Here is a 17,314-nt window from a genome sequence, read left to right as displayed (position 1 = left end):
AACTAGCTAAAGAAACCGGTTTACAGTACGTCAATGCATGAACAACTTGAGCAGTAGGGGGTATATTATACAAGTACCGAATGTTTTTCTACTCTGATCAAAATGTTTGCTCTGTGCGAACCTTAGCAGCTCTGTACGGTTTTTGCACCCTTAGCGAAGTTGTTCTATTTCTAGCATGGTAGTACAGTCGAAATTAGACCCTAGTACGAAAAATAGAAAGCAATTTCATCAAGGTCTTTAGTTTATTACCTTAAACCCCAAACAAAAAGAAATCCATCCTATCAATTTCCTCTCAGTTTCAACAATTTAAACTGAACAACAAGCATTTGTCTAGGTTAGTTTTAGATAAGACAAACACATATCTTATCAATTAAGTAAAATACACGGAAGCATGCATCATTGGTAAGTTAAAGCGCAATAAAAAGCTACATCCCAGAAAAAAAAACAAGGGTAACTTACTAAGGGGCTTTGTGGACACCAAAAGTATGAACACACAAATTACATGCTTAAAAGTGCGGCCAAGGTTACTACTTCATGATTAATCACCACCTATAGCCATTTTTTATTCCTAACAGGTTGTTTCCTTTGAGCGTTTTCATCTAATTTTCGCATCTTTTTCCATTTTCTAGTAATACTTTAGGTATCACTTACAGCCTTAATATGTGCGTTTTAGGTTCCAGGATTTAAAGTTATTTTTCATACTACATCTAAAAGTATTTTTTCTAGTCTATAAGAATATTTTGGGTGGGGGAGGGGTGATGCTAACCCTGAGCATGGCCAGAGGCACAAAGTCAGAACACCAACGACAGGCAGTGTGCAACCCATTGCACCAAAAACCCACACAAGAGTATTTCAAACTTATCACTGGGCAAGGTAAGGTTTGTCCAATTAGCCGTTAAAACAAGGATTTCCTTTTAAGCTTATAAAACCCAAATATATTTGTGTTTCAGAATGACCCCTATAGATAAATGTAAATTAAAGAGCGACTAGTAATATAGCAATATAATTGTCAATGCGTAGTTGAAAGTAGTCACGAATCTTAAAATTTGAAGAACAAATCTTTCATAGTTAATGTACTAACGTTGACTTAGTAAAGAGCGAAATGCCTCAAGTGTATTTTTTCCTCTATCATTCGGTGCGGAAGGGGTGGTCGTAGAAAATTGGGAGGAGGCTCGTTAGTAGTAGTAAAGCATTAATAGATCCAACCAGTGATTGCGTAATATGCCTTACCACAGGCTAGGCATCTATATATTTGAACCCTACGCCTTAGGCATAGATATGTGTGTAAGTTTCGGATGAATTGGGGTTACCAGGGTCATTTGCAAAGAGGTACCGTTTCTATAGATGCTATAGTAATTTAAAATATCATGTGGAATTTGCTTGAAGGTATATACTTTGCGTACGTGCCCGTACCAAACAGGTTGGTTATAATCTGTTCTGCTTCAAGTTTTTTCTGGCACGATTAACTGAATTTCTATTTCATGATAAACAAGTTTTTTTTTTAGGTTACATCCGTGTTGGAAAAACCGGTGGATCTTTTTTAGAAGCTAATTATTTTTTGTATATATTCAAGTTTCAAATTAGATACCTCAACAGTTTGGAATAGTTTATTGAACATAACACAACTGACATTTTTAGTAATTACATAGAAAAAATGGATAATTCAAAGCAATTTCTGGTGAGTAAAAATTTTCTCATTATTAAAAAGAAATTGTCATTAAGTTAAGGAAGAAATTCTTTCCATACACTAGAACTAAAGGTACTTATATACTTAGAAGTCTATTGTTTTTAGGAGCTGAAACCTATAAATAATTCTCATATATGTTGAAGCTTACGGTGGCTTTTTTTTTTTTTTATGTGTTTTTTTTAAAATAATTACATGCCAGTCTTCATTTAATGTTTTATTTTTATCATGATCAGTTAACCTTTTTAGGTATGTTTTTGAAAAAAAGTGCTTAGCTCTATTGAAAAAAAAAAATTTTTTGAAATAATTTAAATGCCTAACATAAAATGAATTATTTTCACAAACCTAAAATTCATTTTTTTTTTAAAGTAAGTGGACAAATGCAATACCCCCCCTTATTAAAATATGGCACGATATAGCGAAGGTGTACTAATGCAAGCTACAAGACCTTAAGTTATCAAATTCTCTACTAGAACTACACAAGACCAGCCACTGCATGCGAATCTTTTAATGACAGGGACCTCTGACCCCCGTGTTAGCTCCATATCAGCTGGAAGGAACTTGAAAAGGGAGTGGACTGCCTTATATAATGCCTCAGCTCAACCTACTGAAGATTGTGACCTTAACCCCCCTCAAGTATTACAAAGGAGTTCAGATATAGAAGTCCAATCTGAATTTGTAAGTATATACATATTTTTTTTGTTTCTATCCCTATTTTCAAAAAATAAGTTAAATTTTCTCAGGGGCATACCGTTTTAAAAAATTAAAATTTTTTTTTAAGATATTTAATTTTATTTCATTAAAAAAATTAGCGATATATATAAAGTAATGATTATCATGCATTTATATAAAAAAAAAAAAAACATTACATATAAAATTATAAAAAATTTGCTTTATAATAAAATATACATCTTAGACAAAAAAACTAAAATTTTGAAAAAAAAAACGAAATTTAAAACAATTGCTCCTATACAGTTAACGCACACTATTAGACTGGTATTTTCGTGCCTAATACATTTGAATACATCCGCTATACTTGATCAGATCTATCATCGCCTTTCAATCCGATATGAATTCTAAGTAGGGTCGCATGCAAATTGGTCTTTAAATAGCAAGATGTATATCTTCAATAAGCAATTTACACAGGGAAAAAGGTTTTTTTTTGATAATTTCCAAATATGTCTTCGCGGTAATGTTGAGAAACATTATTTGGGTGAAGCCGGTTTTGATCGTTTCATTGAAACACTTAGGTGTTTACGAGAAAGAAGTTGAGGTTGTTCTATTTGAATAGTGGTGTGAAGTCCACTACCCCATCCCCCTACCTCGACAGGGTATCGATCCTCCGCCATCGAAGTAAGCCCCCGGGTCCCAAGGGGCATCCCCGGGAGAGGGGGAGGGGGGGGAGGGTTCTCCAAAATGACTATCCAACATTTTAATTTCGCTTTAACTTTTGGTATGGATGGAGAAAAGAGTTCTTCTCTCTCTTACAAGCATTTATTTAGCCCAGGTCAACTTCAAACAAACCCGTTGGCAAAAGACACAGGAAAATACTGATGATTGAGAAGGTAGCATCATCAACCACCGCCATATGAGGTTTATACTTTTAAAAGATACAAAGTTAAAAATTTGAAGCTAGCTTCAGCAGGAGATTAGGATAGTAGTGGTGACAAATTCGATATAATTAGCAATTGCCCCCCCTATATTTGAAAATATAACATGTTTTTGTATTTATATTTTTAAAAAAAATAAAAAGTTAAATATTCGAAACTATACTCAGAAGGAGCTTAGGATAGTAGTGTGGCCAAGTGCCCCCCCTAATTTTGAAAAAAAATAAAATTTTGCTAAATTTATAATTTTTAAATAAAAAAATTAAAATTTTTTAAGCTTTCTTAAGCCTTAGCGTATTTTTTATTGGTTTAAACTTTTGTAAAAAGGGTCACTTTCCCAAAAATTTAAAAAAAAAAAAAAAAAATTAATAATACCTTTTTTTGGAAATAAAAATTTTAAAAATAAAAAAGTTAGAAAGTAGATCATATATTAAGACGGTTGTTAGGAAATTAGTGGTGAAAATTGAGAAATAAGTTGAAATTCACCCCTATTTTTGAAAAAATTACTTTTTTTGTCTTTTATTCTTTTTAAATATACAAAGTTCAATATTTGAAGCTATCGTCAGCATGAGCTTAGGATAGTAGTGGTGACAATTTAGATATAAGGGGCAATTGCCCCCTATTTAAAAAAAAAAAAAAATACCTTTTTTTTTGTCATTTATACTTTAAAAAAATACAAATTTCAATATTAGAAGCTATCTTCAGCAGGAGCTAAGGATAGTAGTGGTGACAATTGAGATATAAGGGGCAATTAACTTTTTTTTCTTCTTCTTTTAATTGTTCAGGTGGTGCTGGTAGTGATAGTGTGACAAAGACTATGCGAAATTGACAAAGTTTATTAACTATAAAAAAAATTTACATAAAAAATAAAACTTTTTTTTTCTATAGATTAAAAATATAGCACCACCACCAGCGACACCATTGAGTGATGAAGCAACTATATTTACAGGACCAATTCTCACACCGCCAGCAGAGTTCGAGGATGAACCTACATTGCTCCTAGAGACTATGGAGTGGGAAAGTGGTTTCCTTAACGATGTTTTTGGGGAAATGGCCATCCTGGATGACTTAAGCTGTGATATTGACATGTTTGAGGATCCGGGGTGGACAGATAGATTCATGCGCGAATATTTAGATGATGATGTTACAAGTAAATCTGAACCGGGTCCTCATAACGTAATTCCGTTAGAGGACAATACAGGCTGGCTTGACCAATTGTCCCCAAACACATTGGAATATGTGCTGGAGGACCTCATGCCACATCCCCCCAATATGATTGAACAGACTGGGAGTGGTGTTGTTGATAATTCTCTGTCACCCCCCACCGCTCTACCTAATGCTATAGATAGAAGTAGTAGTAATACAACAGCAACAGTCTCCCCTCTTCCGGATTTTTTTCTCTCCAACTCTGCCTTGCATCACACATTAGTCTACAGCGCCAAATTCGGTGACCCTTTCAACTCTCTAGTGTCGGGGGATATAATAACAGATCCCCTGGCCATTACACATTCATATACTGATAAGATTCGAGCCATTCTTGACCAGCAACTGGGGGGGGGGGGGGTGGGGGTCAGTTTAAAAGCATCAATAGCACTAAAAATATTTTTTTTAAATGAAAGTGCGGGTGAGATGTATTCGAAATACTTGCACACAGAGATGTTGGCAATACACCCGAATTTATCAAATTATGGGGAGTTTTTTATAAATTGGGATAATATTATTAAAAGTATGTGGTAGACTTATAACGAGGGGGGTCGTGGATCTGTGGTTTTATTTATTGAAAGTTTAAATGTTAACATTTGTAGGTTTAAAAAGGATTTTATTGTAAGAGGGGGGACGGGGAATATTGAATTAAAATATCATTCAGATTTAGAGGGGTGTCAGGGGGTACGACGAATCTGTTTCGATACGAGGCTGCAGTGTTTCAAGTATGCGTTTTTAATTTCAGCATACAGACCACTTCAAAAAGATGCATCTAAGAAAAAGTTGGACAAACTGGCAGTTAATAGTTGGGAGGGTTCAAAGTTCCCCAAAGTAAATTTTAATTGTTTGAATGGTCAATATCCCGTGACACTAAAAGGAATAGATATTTTTGAGTTGGCTAATGCACATTTAAAGATTGGTGTCACGGTGTTAAAGTATGAAACAGAATTTGAAGAGGGTCAGTGTTCCGATAAGAAGGGTGTATTATTTCCAGTGCGAGCTCCTTCAATTGAATCAGTAGAATATTGGGTGTGGCTTCTATACACCCCACCCACAGACTCCGATTCAATTGGTCATTTCAGTCCGATTACGGATATTAGTAGGGTTTTATGCGTGGGTAAAAAGGGAAAAGGTCTTTGTTATTACTGTCCAACATGCCGCTCAAGATTTTGCTCTGATTTAAAGTGAAAGCATCACATGAAACACTGTAAACGACATGGATATCAGGCTGTGGAGACGGTGAGCAGAGATAGAGCGATCTTACTTTTTAAAAATTTTCAAAACACGCTCCTGCAGATCAATAAGATCGCTTTAGACTGCGAGGCTTAGCTGACAGTCTTTTGCAATCCATCAAATTCAAATCGTGTTAAAATACATGAAGCCATAGGGATCTCTTACGCTCACGCACAACGAGATTCCAATAATACCATGCAAGTGTTGGAGGTAGGGGAGATGTTGAGTGACGGTGAAGACTGCATGCGCTCGGCATTGGTCAGTCTAGTCAAAACAGCGACCAGTGCAAGTTCACGCCTTCGTTATACAAACTATCCTATGGTCCTATCACCAGATGACATAGTGGCAATTAAAAATCGTAAAATGTGCTGAGGTTGCAAGGGGGAATTTGATGATGGTGTTGGGACTGGAGGGAGGAGGACCGTGATCGACCATGATCATTTGTGGCTGGAAATGACATCGGGAGGGAGTAACTCTATAGGGGTATCACACCAGTCATGTACTTTAAACGTTAGACAACAATATTTCGTACCTGTTTTTACACACAATTCCAATTAAGACTTAAAATTTGTTCTTCTGGCGTTTGCCAACATTGGCAAGGGAGGAGGTGTAGATAACACATGAATAGATTGTTATATGTCATATAAAATCATAACAAAATAATCAGAGAAGCTAATGATTATATAATACTAGTGGAAAAAAGTTTAACATTACAATACTTGACTTAATAAAATCCGTATTATAGACTCTTTAAGATTCTTACACAAATCTTTAAGTCAATTGATTCAGTTACATAAAAGTGACAATTTTGATAGCTTCCCCCTCCTCAAACAGAGCTTCCCCGATTATGAAATGTATGATTTATTAACGTGTAAGGGTATATATCCAAATGATTATTACAACTCTGGCTCGAGACTGAATGAGGTGTCACTACCGTCCTTTGAAGCTTACGACAATTCTCTTACTGAGAGTGAGTGCACCACTATCGAATACGATTTGCTAATAGGGTTTGGGCAACGGGTGGATGTAAAAATGGGCGGGATTATTGTAAACTATATTGGCCAGTGACGTACTCACTCTTCTGGATATTGTGTGCAAAAATACGGATAAAATCTATGGGGAATTTGGGTTGGATTTAGGTTATTATTTTTCCACTCCCCAGTTGGTGATGGACTTGATACTTAAAATCAGCAATGAATAAATAGGTCTGATCACTGAAGTGGATAAGAATATGTTTGTAGAGATATAGTGGAGGGGTGGCTGTGATTTTCATTGGGATCGTATTATGAAAACTGATCCAACTGGTCAGCCTACCGATGAAAAGTCAGACACAGTTTGTACTCATATGAATTTCCTTTACCTATTGGCAATATCTCACAACTGTTTGCCGTGTGGCACTTATAAATCGCCTAACAATCCATGTGCCTCGAATTTCCCTGACATTGCCAGTGTTGAGGAGAATGGGGCACAGGGATGGTTTTTTGAAATTGATTTTGAAATAACCATGGAAATCCATGACTCGGTAAAAGACTTTGTTTTTCCGTGCATAAATAGACCGGTGGGAAGGGACTCTCTGAGCCCCTACAATTTATCATTAGTAGAGGACGGGAGTATGCACTGGGTACCTTCAAAACAAAAACTTATTGCCGACCTCAACCCAACGCATAATATTGTTGGTCATCACGTGCTATTGAAATGGATGGTATCCAGTGGTTGTAAAGTCACGAAGATCCAGTGAACCCTCCAATGTTATCAAAAACCTTACACGAAAACATTTATTGACACCTTTGTCAGTAAACATTCACAAGAAAAAGCAAAGGTTGAAAAAGAAGTCTATAGAATAATTTTGAATTTAGCTTTTGGTTAAATGTGCATGAGCGTACGACACAAAAGTCAATTTGACATTTCAACCAACCCCATAGATTATGCTCGAATCATTGAGGATCCAAACTTCACATAGTTTACAATCATAGACTCCAATATGGTTCTCCTACATCGCAAAAAAAGAAACATTGTATTAAATAAAAATATTGCGGGCGGAAGTGCAATAACTGAAATATCCAGGAAACTCATGTTGTCATTTTATTATAATGTATGCAAGTTACAGTGGCAGATTGAGTGACAAGTTCAAGTGTACTACGGGGACACTGATTCACTCCTGTTAAAAGTCAAAACTTAAAATCTTTTGAATGATTTGGAAAATGGCGTGTACATTAGCTCACGACTGGACTACACTAATTGGGACGAATCCCTCTACCCAGAGCTAGTGAAACGCCGTGCCCCAAATCAATTGTTAATTCTAAAATCTGAAACGGGTAGCGATCTGATATCCAGTGTTGTGTTTCCTGGTCCGAAGGTATACTGTGTGGAAACGTACAGCAAAGATATCAAAATAGTTTGTAAGGGGGTAACTACGCAAGTTTTAAAAAATAATTTCTATATTAGTGTGTATAAAAACTGTGTAGAACTTAGTCTAGTGCAAAGGGCTAAAGTATTGGTTATTCGCTATTTACAATTTAAAATCTACACAGTTAGAGTTGAGAAAAACGCCGTGTCTGTCATATTTTAAATATTATATTTACTTGTGTATGGTTTGACTTTACGACAAACCTTACTATTTATAATTAACGCCATATTTGTAGTTAATTATTAAAGAACAAAAAAATTAAAAAAAAATATAAAAAAAACTCACTAAAAAAAAAAAAGTGTACAGGTTTTGGGAGGTTGGTTTGGGTCATTAGGTTTTTTTTTTTTAAATTCTTTTTTTTCTCTTTCACCCTAAATTTTATAGTGGGGGGGGTGGGGGGGGTGTGGGTGGTTTGGGTTTGTGTTTGTGTGTGTTGGAACGGCATATAATTATACATTTTTTATGGCCAGCCCCGGCCGGGCCCCGCCCCAGCGGGCCCCCGGCCCCGCGTGCTGCCCGCCCCGCCCCCGACCGCCCCAGCAGCCGCCCCCGGGGGGAGGGGGGCCCCCAAAATTTAAAAGGTTGTAAGTAAAAGTGTATGATATTTCAAGGGCACATTAGTCCAATAAATTTTTTATTTTTTATAAATAAATAAACAGAAAAAAAAAGTTTATTTATTTAAGTGTTTGTTTTTGTTTTCTATTTTTTATTTAAATTTGGTATTTTTTTTTTATAAATAAATTAAAAAAAAAGTGTATTTTTTTTTATTCATTTTTAATGTGCATTTTTAAATGTAGTATTTTTTTTATTTAAAGTATTTTCACCTTTTTTATTTATATAATAAAATAAAATATTATTACTTATTCTTCTTCTTCTCGTTATTATTCTTGAGCGGAGTAGTAGTAATAGGGAAATTATTTAGTCATTAGACAACTATAGTCTACAGTTAGTTTTCCAGGTTAATTGTTGAAGGGAACATGTATCAATTTAAAACACCATTCAGATCGTTTCTGTGTGGAACGTCAATGTCGGGCAAGACAAAACTCTTAACTAAAATTATTAAAATTTGTGATAAAATTTTTGTGTAAAAGCCGAAAAAAATATACTATGGCTATATTATTTTGAAGGAGTCATATGATAAAATAAAAGAGAGTGCTGCTACGACAGGGTTGGTGCAGATACACTTCATACAGGGACTTGATGTTTTCAGCATTATTGAACCAAATTCTTGGTTGATCATTGACGATCTGGCTGAATCTATTGAACAATGGTCCCATGAAATGCTACAACTCGTCGCTGTTTACTCTCATCATTAACAGATTTCCGTTAATCTGGTTCAACACAATCTCTTTCATCAGAGCAAATGTATACAAACACTTGCATTGAACTGTACCTACTCTCTCATCTACAGAGTTGTTCGTGATTCTAGCTCGCGATTAACTCTCAATAAACAAATCTACCCGGGAGCCCCCATATTTCTGCTCTCAGCATACAATCATGCAACTAATAAACCCAACGGCTACATCCTATTGGATCTTAATCAAAATACCCCCTAGGATCTGCGTGTAGTCACAGATATTTTTGACAATGAAATTACAGTATATCTCCTCGTGAACACTAAAAAGACCTATTAGTTGCTATCATGACACTGAAGAAACTACATGAAAATAGACATTTGTTTTCAGTTCTAAGCACTTCAAGACCTCCGCTCAGGAAAGCAATACTCAAACACGGTATTGACAACAATTTCATTAATCTAATATCCGAACTTTGTTTAAATTTGACCGAGGGTAATGTTCAAGTGCCAGAAGTAGTTAAGCAGCAGGCAAAGCAACATCGTTCCATTATACGTACATTGGTATCTAAAAAGAAAGGAGATAATTTTACAAGGAAACGACTTCTTCCGGCGGACGGTAGCTTTTTCACACTTTTACTGCCAATAATTGCAGGACTTGTAAACAGTTTTCTCTAAAGAGATAGAGAGAGAGAATGGCAAAACCCTATAAATTGACGCCAATAGAACTCGCTCTCTCACCCATCGAACACTTTGAGAACAATCTGAGTACATTCCTTGACAATGAGAATATTGAGGATGATAAAAAATTGCTTTTACTTCAAGATGCACTTCGTCGAGTGGACAAACACAGGTCCTATCGCTCGAAGCCCACTGCTGCTGCTGCCGATCCCAAAAAAGAATCATCTCCTCAGGATTCTGCTGCTGGAACACAATTGAAGAAGGAGGAATTGGATTCGATTGTAATTAAATTTGTAAATATATGCCCCCAAAAAAATGGTGAAAAAAGAACACGACTCCTAGCCTATCTCTTGGAAAGTGATCATATTCAAGTTGAGAGCAATGGGGCAAGGATTATAATTCAGGGCAAGAGCTATAATCTACATGATTTAATCTATGATATGGTTACAAATCGTAAAGGACTTTTATCATTTGACAGTCATCTATACAACTTTCTAAATACATTAAACTTCTCCAAAAGTCTTATTAGCAATAGACAAATTCTAAAAAAAATTAAATCAACATGCATCATCGTCATCATCGTCATCAACAACAACATTAAGATAATTCAAATTTGAACTTGAAGAATAAGATTTTAAATAAATTTTGGAAAATACTGGTACACAACTGATATATAGACAAAAGCGACGACGCCCTAGTTAATCGTCATCACCACCACCATCAATGGCCCGTATACAATAGTGTAGAGGTCGTTACACAACGGGTTTACGTTGAAAATGGTTGAAGTTCTGAAAGGTGTTTATGAAAATAGTGGTGAGGCGGGGAGTTTAAGTTCCCCCACAACTCTTTCCAAAGTCACTGGTGTTCGCACTAAAAATGTACAATACTATCTACAGAATGAAACAAGTTACACTCTGCATAGAAATCATATACTTCGTGCAAATCAATATCGAAAAACTAAAGCCTCTTACCCATTGCATATAATGAAAGCAGATCTCCTGACTCTAGATGAACTTCAACGGCGTCACAATACACCGTACAAGTACATTCTACTTGCAATCAGTGTTTATAGTCGTTATGCATATGCAATTCCATTGCGATCAAAGAGAGGTGTTGAAGTTGCTCAGGCCATTGAAAGTATTCTCCAACAGGATTCATATAAAAAAATTCAAACGGATCGCGGTAGTGAATTTGTTAATCCTCATGTTGCAAAAGTACTAGAAAAATATAGTACACTGCTCTATCATCGTCACAGTCCTATAAAGGCTGCATTGGCCGAACGATTGATATGAACTATTCGACTTTTAATTTCAAGATATTGTACATTGAAAAATACATCGGCTTTTATTCGTGATCTTGATAAAATCATGTTGATTTATAATCAACGACCTCATCAATCATTGTCCAACTCTACGCCAACGGACGTTCATCAGTCGGTTCATGATACAATTGACACCTTTCTTAAACAGTAGTCCAATGAATCGTCGGCTGTCAAGAAGAAGAAGAAGAAAAAAAAATTCAATGTTGGTGATACGGTTCGAATTAATAGAACAACTACTGTTTTTGAAAAGGGGAATTACTTGTGGACCACCGAAATTTTTAAAGTGACAAAAATCCTAGACACTACACCCCTCACTTATCGTTTGCGTGACACCACAGATGAGGAGAGTCTCGGCGGCTTTTATTCATATGAACTAAAAAAATTTAAAAATATCAGTGAAATCTATCAAATTTAAAATGCATTACAGACACGTAGTCGCAGGTGTAAGAAACCTGTACGTGGTCAGGGGCGATGATACAACTCTGATTTTGATTCTTGCGTTAGTGTTAAAAATATTGACAATACCAACTGATTTTCATGTAACTTTCATGTCCAACTTTTCCGATACTTTCTACAGCGACTTAAATACTACAAGTGATTTTTGGACAAAACTCTCCCCCACCGACAAATTTGAAGGTGCATATGAAGTGGCCCTTGTCGACTGTATCCTCAAAAATATCTATGACATCCTGAGGAAGGATCGTAAATATGAAATAAAAATACGACCGTTTGAATTCGGTGATGAAGGTGCAATGGCAACTTTTGACTCTAATCAGTACCCTATTGCTAACATCCCCTACAGGGAATACAATAACATGCAAGAACTGTGTCGAGTTATCAACAAAAAATGGCAAGTCGAAAAAAAGGCAGTTTCACTTTCAATTACTCGACGGAACAAAGGAGAATTTATGTTACCAACCCATTTGAGAATGAAATAATTTTCCTCAACGAGACTTTACGTGAGGTTCTTGGTTTTAAAAAACGTATTATTAAGACAGAAAATTTCAGTGGTAGTGACCATGTTATCTATGCAGACTATGCACCCAGCTTCTCCACGGACACTTGTATATTTCTCTACGCTTCATTTGTGGAAACATCTCGGGTTGGTAATTCAAATGTTCACCTCCTACGAGTTCTTGACCGAAAAACCAATCTAGAACATGTTCACCACTACAATATAAAGCATCTTCAGTATAGTCCCGTAAACTCTTACTATCTGGAACTCTGTCAGTTAACACTAAGAACTTAATTATTTGATCAAATAGAAATTTAAAACTGACTAGCAGTGATTACATGTCATTTTCGACCCATTGACAACGACGGTACAATCACCTAAAAAATGAGCAATAGAAGAATTCCATTTGTCTGTCACGATATTGATTGCTATGTTGATTTTTTGATTACACGTAATATAAGCAATGTATTGGAATACTACAATGGGACTAATAATATGTCTGGCTATTGTATCGGTAAATGGTTTGCTTAGCTATGTCGTTCAGAACTACCACTTGCCAGAAAATATATTGTGTCTGCTGCTTCAAATTTGGCAGACTCAACGCTACAGGGCTGATATTTCAAGGAGAATTTCAACGAGAGTGTTAAAGAAAATATTAGATCTTCAGCAAGAGCCGTTGGTGAACAATTAAAATCTAGACAAAATGGGGAGGGATTGAAAAGGATGCGTTCGCGTCATTCACTCATCAGTCTCCAGCCAGGCAGGAATCAAAGGACATCAACAAGGACTTTGAGAAATAAAACAACAAACTCCAATAGGCAACATAAGACGAACAAGAAAAAGAAGACAAGGTATCGATCAAAGAATGATTTCTTCTCTTAAGATGACATCTCACCCACAAGACTCATATCAATCAATTACATACTCATTGAATTTGTTAAATGCTGAAAATGTTGATGTCAGCGTCAGGTATGGTTACTATGAACAGTTTCACCCCCAACAACCTCTTTCAGAAAATATACACTTTCAAATATTTTCCAATGAAGACTATTTCATTGATTTGTCGTCAACATTTATTGATCTAAATGTTGTGGTGAAGAAAAAGTCAGATAATACAACTCCAAATGCCGGCGATGGTCTCTCTCCTATGAAAACTGTATTCTACACAACCTATTCAAACAAATTAATGTATTTATTAATGGAACATTGGTGAGCACTAGCAATAATTTATCCAACTCTGCAAGCTACATACAATTTATGATGATGACACCAAAGGCGTACAAGGAGATGAGAGGACAATCGCTGGGCTATGAATATCGAACAGGTGTTGATACTGACGGTGAGTTGACCACTGCAGTGACCCAGGAGTATCATCTAGTTGGAAAATTAAATCATGAGATATTCAATATATCCCAATGGTTACCTCCCAATGTCAAGATTGACATAAAGTTAAAGATGGCTCCATCGAATTTCATTCTGAGAAAAACACTTCCTGCAGCACCCGATGCAAATGTTATTATCACATCGGCAATTCTCCACGTCCGAAAACAACAAGTTATGAGCTCTGTTGCAGTGGCAGTGGAAAAGCTAAGAGCCAAAGGTAACAATATCAAACTTCTTGTCCCCCATACAATCACCAATCAACGTCACATTGCCACCGGTTCTCGTAGCTATAGCGATTCATCGTTTATCAATCGAGAAATCCCATCAAAATTGGCTTTGGCCTTTGTGAAGAGTGGCAGTGCCGTTGGATCCTGGACTGAATATCCCCATGATTTTAATTTTTTCGGTCTATCTAGTCTTGTGTGCAAAGTGAATGGTATTCCACTGTACACTCTATTATTTGACAAAAAATCCTATAGAACTCTGTATGAGTTGACCATGCAATCCCTAGATCATGACTCTCAACTATTTGAAAATGGAATAACCGAATCAATGTTTTTAAAAAATCATGGGGTTATTGTTTTGGATTTGTCAGGCACCCAGGATACGACCTTAGTACGAACAGGGAATGTACGTTTAGAGTGTACATTTGCCAATGCTCTGACTGAGAGTATCACGCTAATATCACTGAGTCACTTTGAAACCTATTGGGAAATCACGCCCGACGGCAGTGTTCTACTAGACCTAGCACCATGAACACAAACCAAATAATCGACGTATTTAGTATGGATCCATACATGTCCCAGTACAAGTCCTATTGCATACCATCCGACTTCATTGAAAAAATTCCAAGTGTTAACAATACCCTGATCATTGTTAATAGCAGTCCATCGACTTTGAACACCGGTCATTGGCTAAGCATCTTTCAAACATCGACGGATATTGAATTTTTTGATCCTCTTGGCCTATCGTATAAATTCTACGCTCCATACATCAGCAACTTTATTGAAAGCAGTGGGAAAACCATTATTCAAAATCAACGAAGAGTACAAGATTTAACGACTAGGACATGTGGCTTTCATGCACTACTCTTTTTCATGTTCAGATGTCGTGGCTACACCTACAAGCAGTTTCTCAACATCTACGTTGACCTACCTAAATTTACCGACTTTATTGTGTATAAAATAATTAAAATTTTATTTAATTTTTATTTTAGTGCCCTAATAATAAATTTTTATAATTATTTTTTTTAATTTTTTTATTAATAAAAAAAAATTCTAAAAATGATAAAAAAACGACTTTTCTACTCTTTAGATTTCATCCACTACTAGGTATTTGTCGACAACAACTAGTGCGGGTAGATTATCTGAATTCACAGTGTACTGATTCTGATGTACTGCAATGTCAGGGTCACATTTTCTACAGTAGAGCGTGACTTCACTCTTGTCATATCTCTTTGTATAGTCAATGATACTATTCACATTCATTCTATAGAATTCACATGTTTCAATTTGCCTATTTGAAGCAATTTCACAAACAGTGTCCTCAAGTGTCGAATCACATTCCGTCACAGCCAAATAAAAATCAGTGGGCTTATAATCATAACACACAGTGTCTTCACAACGATGACGTAGAAACCATATTCTTTTGTTGTTCCAACAGTTGAATCGTTGACCCAGTTCCTCCTCCCAAAACAATCTGAAACCACGACGATACCAATCTCGTAGCAATAAACTAAAATCACGGTTAGGATTCTTTCCAATCATACCGGGATATGTATTCTCCCACTGCTTACATTTATCATAATGACAATTGGAGCATAGGTGGCCTCTAGGATGAGAGTCACACACCTCTTCAAGACAGGAATTACAAACTTTAATTTTTATAGCATATCCTCTATGCTATTTACACGGGTTGCATAATCTACACTTTTCATCATACTCCTCAATCATTGTGCAATTCTCACATGATGACCAACTGCCCAGTGAGTACATACATAACGGACATGTATGGAACATTATGTCAAGTGTTGTCGCTCTCACTGCCACAATGAAACTGAGCTAGCAACAAAAAAAATTGTCTGAGAGAGAGAGAGAGGAGTAAGTCATCCTTGAGCACCATCTTTCTTATGAAAAAAAGTCCTAAATTTCTAAACTAATGTTTAAAAGCATATCCACAATATCATTTTGTCGTGTCGTGATCAATATATCAATAAACTGTGTATATGCATTTGGACCACGATGTAGAAGCTTCATACAATATTCTAATGATGGAGAATCAGTTTTCATTATATCGACAAGCATTCCTCGAGAAAATATCTTCCTTTAAATAGACAACTCTAGAAAATCATCATCTAGAATCAAACGTTTTTCCATAAGAACTAGATTCCTCATGATTCGCTCTTTCTCGAATCTATCCATTTTTTTTTAGTCCTAACTCTCTCACAATCAACTTCAGACTAATCAGAATTTATCTTTTCTACTCTAGAAAATATACGCATGTCTACTATAGAAAAAAAAAATACCATTGATTTAGAAACATTTGTATTGAACATAATTACAATAATAATAATATTCACTGATGCATTTTGTTCTCATCAATATGTTTCGATAGGACATCTAATGCTGACCGAAGTTTATTTATATGGAGAATATTCACTTTTCCAGCAAAACATCGTTGCTCCTCCTGCTTAAATTTGCTTAATGATATCACATATCTTGCATACATAATGTCACATTCAAGACATAGTCTACACCCAGCGGTTATTTCCACAGCTACATTAGGTACTCGTATATCGTTGCTGCTGCTGCTGCTGTCGGTTCCATCATTAATCTCCAAAAGTGTAAATTCACCATTCATTTTTTATCCACTAATATCCTCTCAAATAAACTATTCTCTTTGAATTCAATTCTCTTACTAATATGAAATACAATGAAAATTACTCCTTATATCCGAACCCAACTACTAATCAAGTAGTTAGTGTGACCGTCGCTCTCACTCTCTGGCTCTCCTCCAAAAATGGGTGTCATAATAGAAAACATGTCTACCAACCCATGTAGAGTTCATTGTAATAGGCAAATGACCCTGCTAACCGTCCAATGCATTGAAAACCTAAACACATATCCATGCCTTCAGGCGTAGGGTTCAAATATATAGATGCCTGGCCCGTGGTAAGGCTTATTACGCAATCACTGGTCGGATCTATTAATGCTTTACTACTCTCGTTAGACTGGACACTGAAAGTTATAGTGCCATTTTTAAAAGTTGATAAGAGGTTGGATCAAAACTAACCCCTTCTAACACCCATTTTCCTTTCAGACACCCCCGTTCCATTTGATCAAAATTTTCAGATTGTCATTTTCTCAGGATAGTCGCAAAGACCATTAAATATGCCTCTGAGGATTGCATGACCGAAGCTGCCCCAGGGGTAAGGTCTAAATTATGCAGACTGCCAATTGTTGACAGACATGCCTAATCACTGCTGTTGCTAGCCTGAGCTATGTATATTTATTATTTCGTATATCTGGGGGGTTGCCCCCTCCTCAA

At 36.1% G+C, this 17,314-nt stretch overlaps 1 protein-coding gene across 4 annotated transcripts in view; it reads right to left on the bottom strand.

The window, feature by feature from the left end:
- Positions 1-17,314, bottom strand: part of LOC148949543 (uncharacterized) — a 107,839-nt gene that overhangs the window by 72,764 nt on the left and 17,761 nt on the right. The window contains exon 1 of one of the 4 annotated variants that reach the window (XM_089093573.1): positions 250-303. The exons of the other annotated variants lie outside the window; for them this stretch is intronic. The gene's annotated coding sequence lies outside the window, so the exon portion shown is untranslated. Of the gene's footprint in view, positions 1-249; positions 304-17,314 lie in introns of those variants that run through there. 4 annotated transcript variants of the gene reach the window in all.

Source organism: Artemia sp. Qi Xiang Cuo, chromosome 8, assembly GCF_049724085.1.
Source record: "Artemia sp. Qi Xiang Cuo chromosome 8, ASM4972408v1, whole genome shotgun sequence".
NCBI lineage: Eukaryota > Metazoa > Arthropoda > Branchiopoda > Anostraca > Artemiidae > Artemia > Artemia sp. Qi Xiang Cuo.
Note: the sequence above shows the minus strand (reverse complement) of the source record. Positions and strands in the feature narration are given on the sequence as shown.